The sequence below is a fragment of the Cavia porcellus genome, unplaced genomic scaffold (genome assembly GCF_034190915.1).
Source record: "Cavia porcellus strain 051 isolate PalLab524CR breed Dunkin Hartley unplaced genomic scaffold, mCavPor4.1 scaffold_23, whole genome shotgun sequence".
NCBI lineage: Eukaryota > Metazoa > Chordata > Mammalia > Rodentia > Caviidae > Cavia > Cavia porcellus.
In genome coordinates, this window is record NW_026947506.1 from 25,273,887 (window position 1) to 25,291,831 (window position 17,945).

The following is a 17,945-nucleotide window of genomic DNA, read 5'->3' on the forward strand; positions in this document are numbered from 1 at the left end:
CACAATTTATAATAGCTAAATCTTGAAAACAGCCTGTATGCCCATAAACAGATGAGTGACTAAAGAAAATGTGGCATTTATACACAATGGAGAACTATTCTTCCATAAAGAAGGATACACTGGTGTTATGGCTTGTGTCTAGATGTCCCTCTCAGTCTCATGTGATCATAGGTGGGGCTTTTTCAAAGGTGGCTGGATCACTAGGACTAAGGGTGTGAATGCCGCCCACCCTAAGTAACCTGGATAGAATGTAAGGGACAGAAAAGGCTGTGGTTCTCCCTGCTTGTTTTGCTATCTTCTGTCTACCATGAATTATTTCTCCTCTGCAACGCCTGTCTGCTGTGCCAACCTGCTTTGAAGCCAGGCAATTATGGACTAACACCTCTACAAATTGTGAGCTACACTAAAATTTCTCTCCTTTAACTTTGGGTAGCAGGCATTTTGACTTAGCAAACAGAAAAGTAGCTAAAACTGAAGTCATTTCTGGGAAAATGGCTGTACATTGAGACCATAATGTTAAGTGGAATAAATCAGGCACACGAGCTTAAATATTGTGTGGCTGCTATGAGAAATCCAAATATAAATACAGGGTGGAATAAAAGATAACAGAAAGTAAGAAGATCTTTTTCAAATATAAAAGGGAACAAGAGATAGAGGGAGGAGTAAAGGAAGAGGAAAGGGATAAAAGAGACAAAAAACAATGGAAACAGCTTCTGCAAATGGAAAAGGGTACAGGATTGGAGGGAGCAGGGAGGGCAGGAAAGGGGATGAAAAAGGAGTAAGATGTGTTATGTCCATGTGCAAACTCTCCACAAAAATGTAATCATTATGCACTATAAATATGTACTAATCAACATTTTTAAAAAAGAAACAGTAAAGAGTAATTTACAAGTAGAATGTGAGTTTCTTAGACTTTGCATCTCATATTCTATATGATGCAACTAAACTGTTTTTAACATGAAGTTACTAAAATTTCAATGAAAGTTCAGGTAAATTTACTGTTTTATAACCTGAATGGCAGCAATGCTTTGACAAGGATAACTTCTAGGTTTTAAGTAATTTTTAAAAACCCACTATGTATATTCTGGGTTGCGCTTTTTACCTAGTCTTTTTGGTTGAAGAAAAATTGTTATTTGTACTCAAGATTTAAAGATGTAGGGCCAAGAACATAGCTCAGTAATACAGGGCCTGCTTGGCAAGTGCAAGGTCGTAAGTTCAATTCCCAGAACCAAAAAAGAGAAAACAAACAAAAAGATGTAATACAGTTGAATGTGTGGCACATGCCTGTAATCCCAGCACTCTGGAGGTCGAGGCAGGATGATCAACGCAGGATTAAGGCCACCCCAGCTATATAGTGAGTTCAAGGCCAGCCTGAACTACATAGTGAGACCCTGTCTCAAACGAAAAACAAAACAAAGCAAAACTTACTCTTTTACTTCCCAATCTAAAAGAAAGTAAAGCAATTGTTACCAGATAGTTTAAAAGTATGTATTCACAAACATTCTTACATGAAAAATTATACTGTTTGCTAAATATTTTCTTAAATACTGAAGGAACTAATAGCAGAAGAAATGGACCAAAGTGTGCTGTGATACATGAGAAGCAATGTTGGGATAAAACTTACTAGGTGCAAGATGGGAAATCCTTGGTAATTCAACTAAGTTATGAGAAATGACAAATTTTTCCCCAAATAATCACTGATGATGTCATGGCTTGTATGTAGATAGCCCCACAAAGCCTCATGTGGTCACAGGTGGGGCTTTTTCAGGGGTTGCTGGATCTAGAGTATGGGGAGCTGGGGTTAAGTGTGTGTGATTACTAAATCAGTCCACTGACTGGTTTGGCACTGCCCTAAGCCTAGACATAAAAAGGGGGCAGAAAGACACTGTGAAGGTTTCTTGTTTGCTTGCTTGCTTGCTTTTGCTGTCTTCTGCTTGCCATGAACTGGTTCTCCTCTGTGAAGACCTTCTGCCAAGCTACCCCACCTTGGAGTCAGCCAATTATGGACTGAAACCTCTACAAACTGTAAGCTAGATAAACCTTTCCTCTCTTCATTTGTGGTTGTTGGGTATTTTGTCTCAGCAATGAGAAAAGTAACTAAGACAGATAACAACCTATTTGACTATCCTCTTGAATATCTTATTTTAGTAGCCTTTTAACAGACACTTATTTTAAAAGCTCATAATTATAAGAATGTTCCAACAAGACCATAATCAATGAGAAATAGATAATTTGGGTAACAAATAATTTATCCTATCAGTACTCAAGTAAGATACTTTTAATTTTCAAACTGTACTTAAAAATTTTTAAACTGCTATACAAAAACCATAAAAATTGTACATATTAACAGGGTATTGCCATTTTGATATGTGTACACTGCATAATGTTTAAATCAAGTTAAACATTATCTCCTGAAGCATTTATCTCTTTTTAGTGAAAACTTTCACAACCCACGCCTCCAGCTTTCTGAAAAGTATACAATTGTTATCTACAGTCACTCCTTGCAAAATAGCACAGAGTTGTATTCACTTGTATTTGTGAGTTCCTCAATTGAAGTGAATAATTCTTTCAAAAATCCTTGGTGACTCAAAATCAATGCGATCGATTATAATCCCAACTTAAGAGGCTATTACAAATGCAGGGAAGCTCTCTTTAGATTCAAGTCCTAGAACGTGGAACTCTGAACCCTTTACTGGGATTTTACTGTCTTTTTCCGCCTCCTGCATCCCTCTCCCACCGTCCCTCACGGTTCACTGCAGCCTGTGTGCCAGCCTTCAGCAGCACCTCTCATCTGTAGAAAATGTGCGTTGTGTTCTACTTGGCTTACTGCTGTAAGGCACAAACTGTGAGCAAGCAGGTCCCGGATGATGGCCTCGCTACTCCCCCGAGCACCAAAAACGACAGCCGCTAGCACTAGGGCCTGGGCATTTCCACTCTGGATGCTCAACAGCACTTCTGTTTGCCTCTGAGTTTTTGTTTTCTAAACTTCCTAATTCTTAATGATGCGGTCTTCAGTTTCACCTTCTCCCTTACGGGTTTGGTGGATGACTAAGTGGAAATAATGCATCTGGAACTGCTCCTGTGCAGCCAGCCACAGAAGAACATCCACATGTTCTACTAACTTTCTCCTCCCCATCAAGTGCTTCCTGTTTAAGCTCATCTCTAAGGAAATGAATCTCTAAGGAAACATGATCTCTAAGGAAATGAATGTTGCTGGATAACTGTTAAAAGCCTGTCTGTGTTCAGGCTGAAGAGGTGAAGACTGTGTGGCTAGAACTGCAGGCTACATGGGAAGTGGAGACAGCTGTGCGTGTGACTGCCAACTTCCCAACTTCCCGCTGCTGAATAAAGGCAGACGTTAGGTGACAATGCTCCATCCTGTCACCAGATGTCCTGTTTAACAAGCGCTCAAAAGTATGTGTGCTAAGTGCTGTTTCAGGTAGCAGAACAAAGAACAAAGAGAAGCTGCCAGTTAATACACTTCAAAATGAGGACAAATGTCAAAACTTAAACAGCCAAAAACGAAGCAGATTTCCATAGCATTACTACAGTGTGTGAGAATGGTTAGTGGCTACATGCTTTTGAGAGGATTTTTGTAAACAGTTAAAAAAAAATCAAAATATATCACCCCAAAATAGGCCTTTGGTATGTAAATGATTTTGAACTGAAGGTAACTGAGAGGTAGCAAACCAAGGAACCGCTGTCTCTATCCTCCTCCTCCTCTTCTGCCTGCAGGACACAGATTCTTCTGTACCAGACACAGCTCTAGACTCAGCCAGAGATCTGCAAACAACTCTTCCTCCACCAGCTTCTCCCAGTACACAGGCCTCCCCAGTTTCCTTCCTGTCCACCCTTTCTCTTATCCTGTCTTCTCCACAAACTGTTCTGTGTTGAAGATGCTGCATAAATCAGGGTTCTAAGCTGCAGCTTTGAGTTTTCATTGCAGTTCTCCTGCACAGTGTGTCCTGCACCCCTTAGTAAACCTGTTTGGTTTTTCTCTTTGTCAAGCTGGCGTCTGTTACCAGCTTCCATTACAACTAAGAACTCTGATGGGTAGAGGTGATCTTCACTCCCTCCAAAGGTGAAAGAGTATACCCCACAATCTCTAATGATCCTGTTCCATTCTGACACATCTATTTCATAAGACAACCCCAAATCACAAGTTTTTTTATCTCTGTATTTAGCTTTCATGTTTAAAATAAATCCTGAAGGGTACTATATGGGAGAAATTCAAGATCCACAGAGTATCCAAAGTTATTTATTCAATTGCATGAACAAATATATTATATCTACCAAGGGTTTGGATAAGAAGCTCTTCAAGTGAAAAAAAAATCATGTCTTTTTTTGAACAGGATAATCACAACTACCACAGCACCATATACGGGGAATTATCTTTAAAAAAAAATCACTTCAAAGATGAATCATATAACATATGGACACTGACAGAGCTTTAGAATCTGAGTTAAGTGAATGTGTGGGGGGGAGCAAACTAATTATAAAAAATTGATTTCAGCAATCTGCAGGAATGTCGGAACTCCAAGACAATTGGCTCTAACATTCATCCAGACAGCTGAGGAAAAGGACAGAGAAGAACATCAGGAAAGGTGCAAGTAGAGGTCAACCACAACCATCAAGTTGTTACTGGTCGTTGTTAACACAGGCTCCTCATGTCCTTGGGAGGTGGGAAGAAGTGTGAGAATAGTACCGTATGTAGAGTTCAGATAAGAGCACTACCAGAAAAATCTGACAGTCAAAATTAATCCTAATGAACACTGATTTTTTTCAAATACTCCAGATGACCACCTCTTCAATATTTGATATAATCTCATAATGCAAACTTCTGCCAATGCCCAATATCCCTAAAGTGGCAGGCCTGTCTGTGTGCTCAGCTCCCCTTCCCCTTGAGGGAACTGTATCCTCCGTACTCTGCTACAACAGTACTGCATCAGGATGTGCCCTGCAGTGGGGAGGACAGAGGCCCTCACTGCCCAGGACTCCATCCCTGGGTTCTTCTCTAGCACTAAGAAAGAAAACAGGCTCTTTCTGCAGAGTGGGAAGAACTGTCAATCACACTAAGGGTCCACGAAAAAAGGAAGAAGGGGCCAGAGAAAGAGAGAGAAAAGAAATTCTGTTTGGCTGAAATGAATTTCTGCCCTTTGCAAATAGAAATCCCTCTGTGCCCATGTATCTACATTCACATCTTGTGGTATGGACAGAACAGTTCTTCATTGCTAAACAGTAAAGATGAAGGTGCTGATCCTCATCTTTAATCATTAACTGTCTTTGAATATTAGATATGTAGAGGAATTAAGAAGAGTTAGCTTCTAGTCCCAACACCCCACAACACCCCACAGCAAACTGGAAAACATCAGTTAAGGCTCATGGTTAAAATCCTTCCCCACAAATAGCCCGGTGGGCAAGAAGCCATTTGCCAATCATAGATATCTGATGAAGGACTTATATCTAGAATATACAAAGAACACCTACAACTTGGTAACTAGAAGATAATCAACTCAATCAGAAAGAAATGGGAAAAAGTTTTCACTAGACATTTCACCACAAAAGATACAGGACTAGGTGTAAGCACATGAAAAGGTGCTGCAGACCATCCATGATTAAGGAAATGCAACCTGAAAAAGCCACGAGAGGGCTGGGGACATGGCTCAGTGGCATGATGCCTGATGAATATGTGTGAGGCCCTGGGTGCAACCCCCAGCAATACCCCACTTGCTTGCCCCACCAAAGGACATAATGAAGTTCATTTTTAAAAAATGAATAGGCTAAAGAAGACATGATAGGGCTGGGGATTTAGCTCAGTGGCTCAAGCACTTGCCTGGTAAGTGTAAGGTTGTGAGTTCAATCCCCAGTACAAAAAGAGGAGGAGGAGGAGGAAGAGGAGGACGAGGGGGAGGAAGAGGAGATGACCCATGACCAAGACATGATAAACAAACAGAAGTCATGAATTTAGATTCTTAATCAAGGGAAAAATAGCTATTAAAAACATTAGACGCTAACTGGGGCGGGGGGGGGGGAGAGAAACTGCCATTTAGATGAGATAGTATTATGAAATTAGTACTAATTTTCTTAGGGTTTACAATAATATCATTATGCAAGAAAATATTTTTACTCTTAGAAGATGCAAGCTGAGGATCATAGCCGAAGTTTCTCCAACTTACTTTCAAATAACTCAAACAATAACAGTATCCATCTTTAGAAATAAAAAACAAAACAGGCCTAATGATAACTGGTGACAGGTGAACACAGGGGCAAGTGCTCAACACACTGCTCTTCTAACATTCCTGCAGGTTCCAAATGTTTCAAAGTAAAAAGCTGGAGGGAAATAGCACTCCGGTTTGAGACTGCAACCAAATGTGCAATAAATCACCACAGCGGTTCTCTGGATGTCAGGAAGACCCAGTAGTAATGTATACTGTCATCTTAGTTTATAATTGTGTTAACATACAGAAACTAACAGAGGGAACAACTAAGAACTACAAATATAAAGTAATTATGCAGCCAGGTGTGGCAGCACGTATCTGTGAATTACTCTAGAAGGCCGAGGCAGGAGCCTAGCCTGGGCAACTTAATGTCTTAGTAAGACCCCATCTAAAAATAAATTAAAAATTAAAAAGGGCTGGGGTTGGGATATAGCTCAGTGGCACAGCGCCTGCCTGGCAAAGTGCAAGGTCCTGAGTCTGATTCCGTACCAAAAAAAAAAAAAAAAAAAAAAACTTTACAAAAATGTTCTTGTTTTAAAAGAAAAGCTCGTTAACAAATACTTTCTGAAATGGCATTTAAGTCAACGTGACACAGTTAGCATTGATGTTGAAATCTTTAGTTTATAGATGTGACCAAAACAAAATTGTTGAGTGACAGTCAATCAATTTTCCCCTCTGTGCGAACCACCCATCCCACTGTATCTCTTGGCTTATGTACACATCAAATTAGATCTTGTATATAAAAGTGCTGAAGTTTATTTTTAAAAATTCAGTCATACTCTGTACTAGGATGCACACAGAATGAAATCGAGGATTTCTGGCTACTCTAGCTAATTTTCTTAGGTTTTACAACACTGTGGTTATGCAAGAGGATGTTTTTATTCTCAGAGGATACAAGGCTGAAGAACGCAGCCAAAGTTTCTCCAGCTTCAGCCTCTAACTGGGCCTCCTTAATTTTGCAGTCAACACTACACTAACAATTCACTTGAAGACACTGTCAACCGTATCTGTTACAATAATTTCTTTTCTTTACTCTTATTCTGTCTTATTACTCATTATGCCACAATTTCTGATAGTTTTACTTTCAACAATTTAAAGTTTTAACAGCTTGAAATTCACCACAGAATTCATTCACAGAAATCTTGTTAATGAATCAAAAATATTTATCTAGCATTCAAACAAAATCACATTTATATCTCTCATAATAAAAACATTCTAGGTAGTAGAACTCAAACTAAATTACTTAGGAAAAGGACACGACATGCTAAGATAATAATTATTTCATACATGCAGGTCTTCTGAAGACAAAATAATCTCGCACACGAAAGAAGACAGAAGTAATAGCTACCAGCATAGCTGTAATAAAAAAGATGGGCAATAACAAGTTCTGAAGATGGAGAAAATTGGGAACAATCATACACTGCCACATTTTACACATTTTCACTGAGTTGTATGGTCACTTTAAAAAACAGTTCGCCAGTTCCTCAAAACGGTAAACACAGTTTCCATATGACTCATCGATTCCACTCCCAGGTAGACACGCAGGAGAAACGAAAACATGCCTGTGCTGAAGCATGGACATCATTACTCAATACAAAAAGCTGAACTGTGGAAACACCCAGCTGCTCAGCAGCTGACGAACAGATGGAGTGTGGCCTGTCCATACAAGGGAACATCGGTCAGCCATAAAAAACAGTGACTGGATCATATATGCTACAACATGCAAGAATCTTGAAACATTATATAAATGAAAACAGCCAGACACAAAAGATCACATATGCTATGATTTCATTTATGAAATCCCAAAATGCCCAGGGTAGGCAAATTTGTACAAATAGGAAGTAGATTAGTAGTTGTCAAACTGAGGGGACAAGAAAAATCTGGGCTGATGGCTAATGCGCTCAAACTTCTTTTAGGGGGGTTAATGAGTGTGCTCTGGAATCTGACAGTGGTAATGGCTGTACAACTCTGTAATTATACTAAAATCAATGAACTGCATACATATAAGAGGGTGAAATGTATACTATGTGAATTATATCTTAATAAATCTGTCATTAATAAGAATTAGCCCCTGCATTAGTAGAGAAAGTGTGGAGTAGAAAGCCAGACATAAAAAGATAACTTGCAGAAAAAGAAATCAGAATGGCAGTGAATGCAAGAGAAGTTTCAACAGTTATAACCAGATAAATATAAATTTTAAAACAATGACAGAGTCGGAGGTGGTGAGCACTTCTGTAATCCCAGCACTTGAGAGGCTGAAGCAGGAGAATCATTTCCAAATTTGAGACCAGCCTGGACCTCAAAGTGAGTCCAAGGCCAGCATGAATTGCATGGCGAAACCTTGTCTCAAAAAGACCAAAACAAACAAACAAATAAAAATAAAACAAACAAGACAATGACAGGACTTGGTTTTATGAACTAAGCCTAAGCAATGGCTTTAAATAAATGATCATTTTATTTTATTCTTAAAGACCAAAAGAGCTACTAAAAACCACAATAATTAAATAAGAATAAATGAAGCTTTAAAAAAGAATAAATGAAGTAACAGACACAGAGAACTGCACTAGTTCTGGTACACAGGCACAAAAACCAGGGAGACCTTGGAGAATAAGAGAGGAGGGGTAATTTCCCAGTTATCCAAGCATGAGTCCCCGAGACCCAAGACTTCAGAGAATGAAGAGTTTCTTTCGCAGACTAAATGTCTTAGGAAGATGTGCAGAAGCAGGGATTTCTTTCAGACTAAAAGGGCAGGGGGAGAAGGAACTTTAAAAAAAAGAGAGCAAACAAAACATCCCTCTCCAAGTCCTGCTGTGGGTGGTAGCACGTAGCAGAGGGTAACGCCTGAGGGACTCCAAGGCAAGAACTCTCCTTCCCCTGTCTAAACTACACACCAGTGAGGCAGCAAGACTCAAAGAGCAGAAGGCTACCAGGCCACAGAACATGCGAGTATGGCCATGCGCCAGCAGGCTAAGATACTGGCTTGGCGCTGGAGGGTTTATCAGTCTCCACAAAGGACAAGATTACCAACACGCCCTTGCCAGCCTCCTCGTGTGGCACAAAAGACTACAGGTAAGGGACCAAGCAGCGAGGTAAGTTCCAGGGAGGTGCTCCTTAGCATCAAGGAAGAAATTAACAAATGCCCTACCAGCCAGCACTCTTAGAGAGGCAAGACTGAGAATGCACAGACGGACAAAGGGATGTGGAGAAAGCTCACACACAGACCCAGAACATTTTGAAATGATAAAAATCCTCAGAAAACATGCCATTGGAGCTTTTTGCACAAATATGATGGCAGTAAAATGAAGACATTCTCCAGAATTTGGGAGAGTGAGGTCTGGATGGAATGCCATCCACACTGCCACATGGAGGGCACACAGACAGGATGCAGACCAACACCCCGTTTCACACCAACAGGTCCTCCTGGCCACAGTCTCCTAGACACACTTTCAAGAAACAACTGCCTTAAAGCCAGGTGACCCAGGCCCTAAAATTCTGTCTAGAACCACCCCACGGTCATGTACACTTGGGCACGACCATCTTCCTGAAGGAAGCTGCCTAATCACACACCTGGCTTATCATGTCTCCTACAGACCCAAGAATCCAGGACAGCACTATAGTGACACAAAGTAAACCTCACGCATGTGAAGGGCCCAGAAACCACTCAAGACTGGGAATGACTAGATGATAAGTCCCAGGTTTTCACAGATCTGGGGGGGGGGGGGGAATTTACATTGTGGCATCCATGACTGGCTGGACAAAGATCAATCACAATGATGTCCAGAGGAAAGGTGTGAAGCAGGAAGAACACTCAGAACACCCAGGGGAACTGGAAGGCCAAGAACATTCCATGTTAGTCACTGTACTCTGCTACTCCCCACTGGGAAAGTGGATGTGTCCTGTCTCTCACTATATCCACTGCCATGAGTAGAGGGCTGCAATCTTTGAAAAGTGCATCCATAGCTAAGTTGACATACAGGTACAAAAGCATGCATTTGTATATACATAAAAAAGATAATACAAAGAAGCAACACGTATCACTATTAAAGACAGTAAAGACAATAACATTATTCTGGAGTACAGTCATGCAGTTAGAAAGATAAGCAGCCATAAACACTGAAAAGAAGAGGAAATGACTTCAATTTACAGATGACATGATAGTATCAGCAAAGCTTTTAGCAGCTCAATAAAAGTGAGAATTTGGCAAGGTACAAGGAAAACATGCAGAAAGCAACAATTTCTATATATGAATAAAAAGTTAGAAGATAGAATTGATAATAGCAACAAAGAAGATAAAGTACCTAGGTATAAAATTAAGAAACTTTCAAAACTTATATGAAGAAAACTATGTACAAGAGTATATACTTCAAGGAAAGACATTGCTTCTTTAGGTTAAGATGTGTCAATACCATTCAGATGTCAGTTCTCCCTATGTCAAATCCTAAGTTTAATGAAATTCAGATAAAAATAGGTAGTTTTTTTTTTTAACAGTTGGACAAATGGGTGTTAAAAGTTTATACAGAACAAAGAGAGTAAGCAAGAAGGGGACTAACACTGAAGAGATACTGTTATAATGGGGATCCACTCCCATATGATCACATATTACAAGGCCTCTAGGCAGTGAAATAGTACAAAACCTCTAAAATTGAAACAGTGGTCAGACAAGTACATGAAGGGTCAGACAGTGCAACAAAATAACATATGCCAAACTACACACAGCATGTGACAAAGGGAAGACAATATTTAAAAAAAAATAAATGACATTAGCATACCTGGGCAACTACTAGGACAAAAATGATAAATTAGATCCATTCCTCACACAGAAATATGCTTCAAATGGCAATGTTAAAAGTAAAGTACCTGAGTGTCAGAAGAAAGCATGAGTGAACTGTTCTATAACCTGAGGGCAGGGAAAGGCTTTCTAAGACTAGAACCGAGCATGAAATATATTTGAGGTTAATACATTTTGTTATGCAAAACATACTTTTGCATAGCAAAAAGCAACATATGCAATGCCAAAAGATAACTAGGCAAAATATTGACAACATATGCGAAAGCTAAATAGCTAATATTCTTAAATATAAAAAAATACTAAAAAGTTGAAACAGGGAAAAAAAACCCAGTCAAATCATATTAGAAAGTGCAAATAACATGATTAAGAAAAAAGAAATTGTAAAATGGACCTTAAGCATATGAAAAAAAGGTTCAATTTGCCTGGATAAGAATACAAATAAAAACTACACAGAGATACCAATTCTTTCCATTAGTTAGACTAACATTTAAAAGCTGACAATAAGTTCACAGGTAAGGTTGTGGGTAACGGGTACGCATGCCTTGCTGGAGAGGATGGGTAACAGCACAATCCCATGGGGAGAAGAATTTGGCAACATCTTACAAATCTACACATGCATTTAGCCTGAAGATACACTCCCAACAATACAAACATACACACGTGCAAAGTTTTAACTCATAACATCATCTACTATGGAAATTACTTAAATTTCTAGGTAGGGCATTGTTTGGAAAAAAACATGGTACATGCAATGAAGAACCAAACAGTTAAAAATGAAAGTTACTTAGCTGGGTGGTGGCACATATGTGTAATTGCTGGTAACTTGGGAGGCAGTGGCAGGATTAGAAGTCTGAGCTCAATATGGGCAACTTAGTAAAACCCTGTATCAAAATTTGTCAAAAATTTTAAAAAGACAAGGAACGCTGCTTAGTGCAAAGATCCTAGGTTTAATCCCCAATATTAAAAAAAAAGGTTACTTAGTTTGTGTGTATTATTTCTCAAAAAGCTACTAAGACGTTAGACAATAACTTATTTGGACTAAGTATTTAATAAATTATACTGCGAGGTGTTTTGACAAAGAGATGAAAAAATTACTAATATAATAAGTATCAAGAACTGAGAAAGTTGGGAAAGTTCTAATAAAGAACTGTGAAGGCATTTAAGACATGAACTGAGAGAGGAGGGAGAGGATGACTCTGTATAATTTTGAGTTAACTATGGGGTGACATAAACCAAATGTACAATAGGCTTATGAAAGCACTCTTCTTAGTGCAGTAAGTACAGACACTAAAGGCATGATGGCATACATTAAAACCACAAGCCTAGACTTGGAGATTTACCGTTCTTTCTTTCTATTTATTTATTTTTGATTGACCGCTTGATTGTGGATGGGTCCAGAGAAAAGACCTAATTGACATATGGGTTCCGAGAGGTACAACCTGAACCAAGTCTCAAGGCCTAGCACGAGTGGCACACTGGGAAGAGTGGCTAGCGTACCAGGAAGAGCAAATGGGAGAAGAAGCAAACACTAACACGCCAACACCTCAGCACAGCTGCAAGGGAGTGTTACAAAAGGGAGAAGAGTCTAGACAGCTGACTAGGAAAGGGGCACATCCGGAAGGTTTTGTATACATACGATTAAGAATAAAAAAGTTTGATTCTATTAATGGGCAAAAAGGAACCACAAGAAGTTTTTAAAGGAAGATTAGATTTTAAAGGAAAAATTTAGAGAAAGGCCAATCACAGGACAGAATGCAGCTGTAATATTCCAGAATAGATCTACACCAGGAGGGTATAGGAAAACAGTTGCAATTCTGTGTGATAACATCTACTTCCAATGGATTACAATGCTAGCTACTCAACTGCATAAAAAAATAGTGATTCTGTGGCTTCTATGACAACAACCATGGTCTCTGTGGAATCTAGGCATTTCTGTCGATCTTCACAATGAATTTGGGAATTGAAATCATGTCATAAACTCACTGTGTTTTACCATCCAAAGCAACACTGTCAACCTCAACACTCAGTTTCAAAAAGTGAGTTCAGCAATAAAACTGGATTCTAGACTGCAAGATTATGTGTGTCATGTACCTGGTCTACTGCTTCTAATACAGGACACGGCTGTGATGCCCTTTAAGAAAAATACATAATGTTTCATGGCAGCTTGCTTTTTTTTTGCTTCTACAGACTATTCTGTTGAGTTTGGGGAAACAAGTCTTCACCTTATATATAACTACATCAAGCAAATTCTCTTCTAAAATTGCCTCACACAGCTTTGAGAAAGTGTTTAAGGGAGAAAGCAGAAAAGAACTGCTATTTACGGGGTCCAGAGAATGAGCTGTCTTCTACTTAGAACTTCTATCGTTTTTCTTTAATCCAAGAGGTGAAAACACTCTTCAAATTAAGCTTATGAAAAAGTGCATTTAAAAAAAAAATTCACACAGACTTGGCATGAGGAGCATTCTCCTAGCACTGAATAGCAATTAGATCATGAACAAAAGTTCTGCAATCCTCAAGTCTCTGTACTAAACCCCGAGAAGCATGGTTTAGGGTTAGAGGGGGAAGAACCGACCTGGCACATCTCTGCCATTGTGTCTGTAGGCATCCTGGAGATAAAGAGGAGAGCAGCTGCTGTTTAAGACCACCTGGCCAGAGTCACTGCTGACCCAGGCCACACACAGTGGCCAAGAGTGCTGAGACCAGTGTCTTCACTTTCCTAAAGCTCAGCTCAATCGTTTCCTTCCTTTTAGGGTTAAGATTAACCCTCACTACTCTTAGAAATCCTTATTTCATTTTCAAACCCAGGTTCTACTACACACTAGCTAGGGGCTGCGTCTCTGGCAAATAACTGCAGTCTGTGTTAGAAAGCCCGGGGAAAGTCTCCATCTTGCAAAGGTATGTGGAGATTAGAAATAATATAAGCAAAGCTCTAATCATGGTGCTTGGCAGGAAATCAATGGGTGAAAAGCATCTGAATTAAAGAAGGGAAATCTAACATCTATACAGTGGTCATGTAGGTGAGCTACTCAACTGCAGGCTCTTCTCTTCTTTGTTTAAGAATTCAAACATTTTATAAAACACTGAAAATCATGAACTGTCTCCCCTACATCTTTGAAAAGCATGTTTTCTCATTAACATTAATAGCTTCTTATTCCAGTACTTTAAAAGTGATTAATCCTTCATTTATAAAAGAATTTAGTGTGTAGCCCGCTGAGAGACACATACATGACATGTGATACTGCAGCCAGGGAGGGTGGCACACACCTGTAAATGCCAGCACTCTAGGAGGCTGAAGCAGAAGGCAGATCAAGTTTGAGTCCAGACTGGGGAATTTAGCAATTTAGCCAGACCCAGTCTAGGGGGGAAAAAAAGCCTGGATTCAATCCTCAAGTACCACCACAAACAAAGCAACAAAACAAAGCAAAGCAAACAACAAAAAAATGATACTGGCATGTTTGTTTATGTTCTGTAGAAAGTGAGCAAGATTGGGAAAACAAAGGCAGGAGAACCATTACATACTGGGCAGGAAAGAACAGGTTAGCACTCTGTTCTGATTTGGGCCTCCCTGAAGTAGAAATAATCCAACCATTTATAAACAAAAATCTTCCCTCATAAACTGTCAATAAGATTCTTCTCTGTAGTTAGTCCTTTTGCCCTGTTTTATGAAAAGCCATGCAAGAAAAAAAAAGTGTTGTAATGAAGTAAAAGATACAGATGACTGCATACTCAGCAGACACTAGATCTGGATCTTGGGAAAGAAATGTGCAAGTGGCTACCGGTAAATCTTATCAAGGTCACATTAGATGACAGAGGACTTCGGGCATCTGTGGGAAGAAGCCGCCACTATAAGCAATCCTGGGATGCACCACGTTTCCCACATAGTGTTAACTTCCCATTTCCTCCTTTTGATTAAAACAGGGTACAGTTATTAACTCCAAAAAAACCATAATGCCCATCCCCAGGCAATCTTTTCCTCCAAACCGTGAAATGCTCAAACCATAATCGCTGAACACTGGAATATAAATTATCACACTGTCCAATCACAGTCCCCCAAATATAATTTTAACCTTCCAGGAAAGGGTAGGGTTTTGCGGATTGTTCTTTACACCTGCTGAAGAACAGGAAGGCAAAGCAAAAATCTGTAAGTGCCAAGAACCTCAGAAAAATGAACAAATACTCTCGTGAACAAAATAAAGCACACTTCTGAAAGGTGAGATCACCTACATATTCATTCATTCATTCTGTGAAAAAAATGTGTTCTAGACACATTGTGTTGAAACACAACACATACATAGCTCCTGCCCTGAAAAATTCAAGACCTTAAAACATTATTAATGCAGACAGAAAAATACAGGCTAATCTAATACATTAACAAACATAAGCTAACAGAAAGGCCTAATACTGTGAGAGTTTATTTATTAAATTTGCTATCCTATTTTTGAAACGATTATTAAAGTCATAATTTACTTCTGTGGAAAGAACGACGAACTTAGGATTTATGTTTTATAAAGGGTTTTTCCCACACACATCAAACTACAGTATCTGACAGGGCGTGGCACTGGAGTTCTCACACAACCTCAATGACACTCGACTGAGCTCTCCCAAGTCTGGACATTCAGGTTTCCACGCAAGGCCAGGGAACTCCCTAATTCCCCCTAAACCTCTAAACAACGCTTCCACTCCGTGCGGTCACCCCCGCCCACTTCCCCACCTAGGTGCCCAAACTCAGACGCACAAATCTCACCTTCCACTTCTAGAACAGCGGAAGAAATGCCCCCACCCAGCTACCTCCCTTCTCTCCTCTTTTCCGAGGCTGGGTCATTCTAATAGAAGCCTCTGCTCAGCCTCTACAGGAGTCCAAGGCCAACTGTTCCGTTCAGTGCGGGGCGTCTTAACGACTTGGGTCCCCCAAACCGACCCTTGGATCTGCACAGAAGCCCCGGCGGACGCTTTAGTACAGGCGAGGGGTGCAAAGGCAGGAAGAGAGGAGAGAAGGGTGGAGGGAGCGGGGGACTGCGGCGGCGCAGGCAGGGAGTCCCCAGGTCGCCGGCACCGCCCGGGCGGGGACCTCAGTGCCACCGGCTGGAGAAGCGAGGTGACCTTCCGAGGCCGCCTGGAGGGGCGGCGGGCGCGGGGACTTGGCTCCCGGGGCGCACTCGCCGCACAGCCGCGAATGCAGCGCCGGGGTTCCAGCGCCCGGGACTCGCCTGGCAGCCTGGCCCGAGAGGTGCAATCTGGGCGCTCAGACGCCGCGCCCGGGCTTCGTCCACCGCCGCCCGGACACACCCCCGCCGCCGCCCCGGCCCTCCTGGCCCCGGGGCATCGCTTACCTGTGCGCCGAGCCGGTCCGCCGCCCGCGGGCTCCAGAAGCCGCGGCTGTGCTGCCTCGGAGCCAAGGGTCCGCGGCCCTGGTCGTCTGGGAGGTTCCGCGGCGAGAGCGGCAGGAGGAGGAGGCAGAGTCCGACGGGCGGCGGCGGAGTCTGGGCAGCCGGAGGAGGAGCAGGAGGAGGACTCCGAGCTCCGCTCAGGGGAGAGCCACCCTCCTCCTGGCCGCTCTGCAGCAGCCGCCGCCGACCACTTCCGGGGCGCCGGGAAGCGGGGCGGGGCCGACGGGGAGCACTTCCCGTCCGCGGGCGCGGAGCGGAGAGATGGCGGCCGGGGCCGGGAACAAAGGCTCTGGGTGCGCGGACTCGCCGGCTTCCGCCCCGTGTGTGGCTCAGGGGCGGCCCCTCCTTTGGCTGTCTGCGCCCCGGGAGGCGAAGCACCTCTCCCAGCGGTCCGAGAGTGGCCTAAGGGCCTCGCGGAGGTTCTCGGACCGCGGCGTCCTCTCTTCTGCTGGGAGCGGGAAGGGGCTCTCGGGAGGGAGGGGAGGCCGCCATCTTGCTTGCAGGGGGCCTCCTCGTCTCCCCCGGCGCAGTGGGGCGGGGGCCGCGCTGTCTTGGGCCTAGGATTTTCCCGGGTGTGACGTGGCATGTCGCCGTCCGGCTCCTCGGTGGCAGCTGGACCCCTGTCCTTGCTGGGGGGTTCGGAACTGCCCCGGAAACCGCCCTGGCCGAGGGCTGCGGTCCCTTCCGAGGAGCGCAGGTCGCCTTCGTGCAGCAGGTGTGATTGTGGGTTTGGTCCCGAGATCGTCTGGAGGCCGCGGCACAGATTCAATAACATACGTTAAAAATCTTTTCACCAATTCGGTTGGATTTATATCCCTCCACAGTCTGGAAATAGATGCTTTGCCCATTGTCCCGAGCAAATTCCTACCTCTTGATTAATCTCATTTCTTTCCCCTCCAATTTGAATACCATTTGCATGCTCGGCATTACCCATTGAAGGAATCCCCAGTCAAAAGGGGATATGAAAGCAAACAGTTGCGTGTGGAACTATGGTGTATCAAAGTGAGAGAGGAAAGGACCAAATCTCGAGGTTAGGTTTTTGCAGAGATACAGGCATTTTTTTTCCAAAATAACAATAATGTGAGATGGCAAATTCAGATCCATATAGATAACTAATTGAGATCCATATCACAGGGACAACTAATTGAGAAAAGACTGAGTAGTAATTACAGGTCTTAAAAGTTCAAGTATGGGTCGCAGAAGATGAGGCTGCAGAAGCAGAAGCCTAATCATAAACTCCTTGCCCTTATGACACAGCGAGAATAGGAAAGGCCCTGGACAGATTCACAGTTTAAGCTATTCTTTTGTTGAAGAGGGGCAGATTAGTTGCTGGGGAAGAGCAGGGCATGAGTCTAGATAAAGAGCCATTGGAGAATCCAAGAAGAGAAAAGAGAACTGGTGTGACAGCATCCAAGAGCAGTTCTATAATATTAGGAGGACAAATCAACTGATAATTGAGGAATTGCTAAGTACAGCTAGATCATCGTGGTTGTGGCGGTAACAATGCTTTGTTTGGGGGAGGGGCAGGAGTATTTTACAAAATGATGTGAA

At 42.1% G+C, this 17,945-nt stretch overlaps 1 protein-coding gene across 1 annotated transcript in view; it reads right to left on the reverse strand.

Annotated features, from left to right (window-relative positions):
• Nucleotides 1–16,523, reverse strand: part of Rala (RAS like proto-oncogene A) — a 72,480-nt gene extending 55,957 nt beyond the window's left edge. The window contains exon 1 of the mRNA XM_003470090.4: nt 16,338–16,523. The gene's annotated coding sequence lies outside the window, so the exon portion shown is untranslated. The remainder of the gene's footprint in view (nt 1–16,337) is intronic.
• Nucleotides 16,524–17,945: the final 1,422 nt, after the last annotated feature.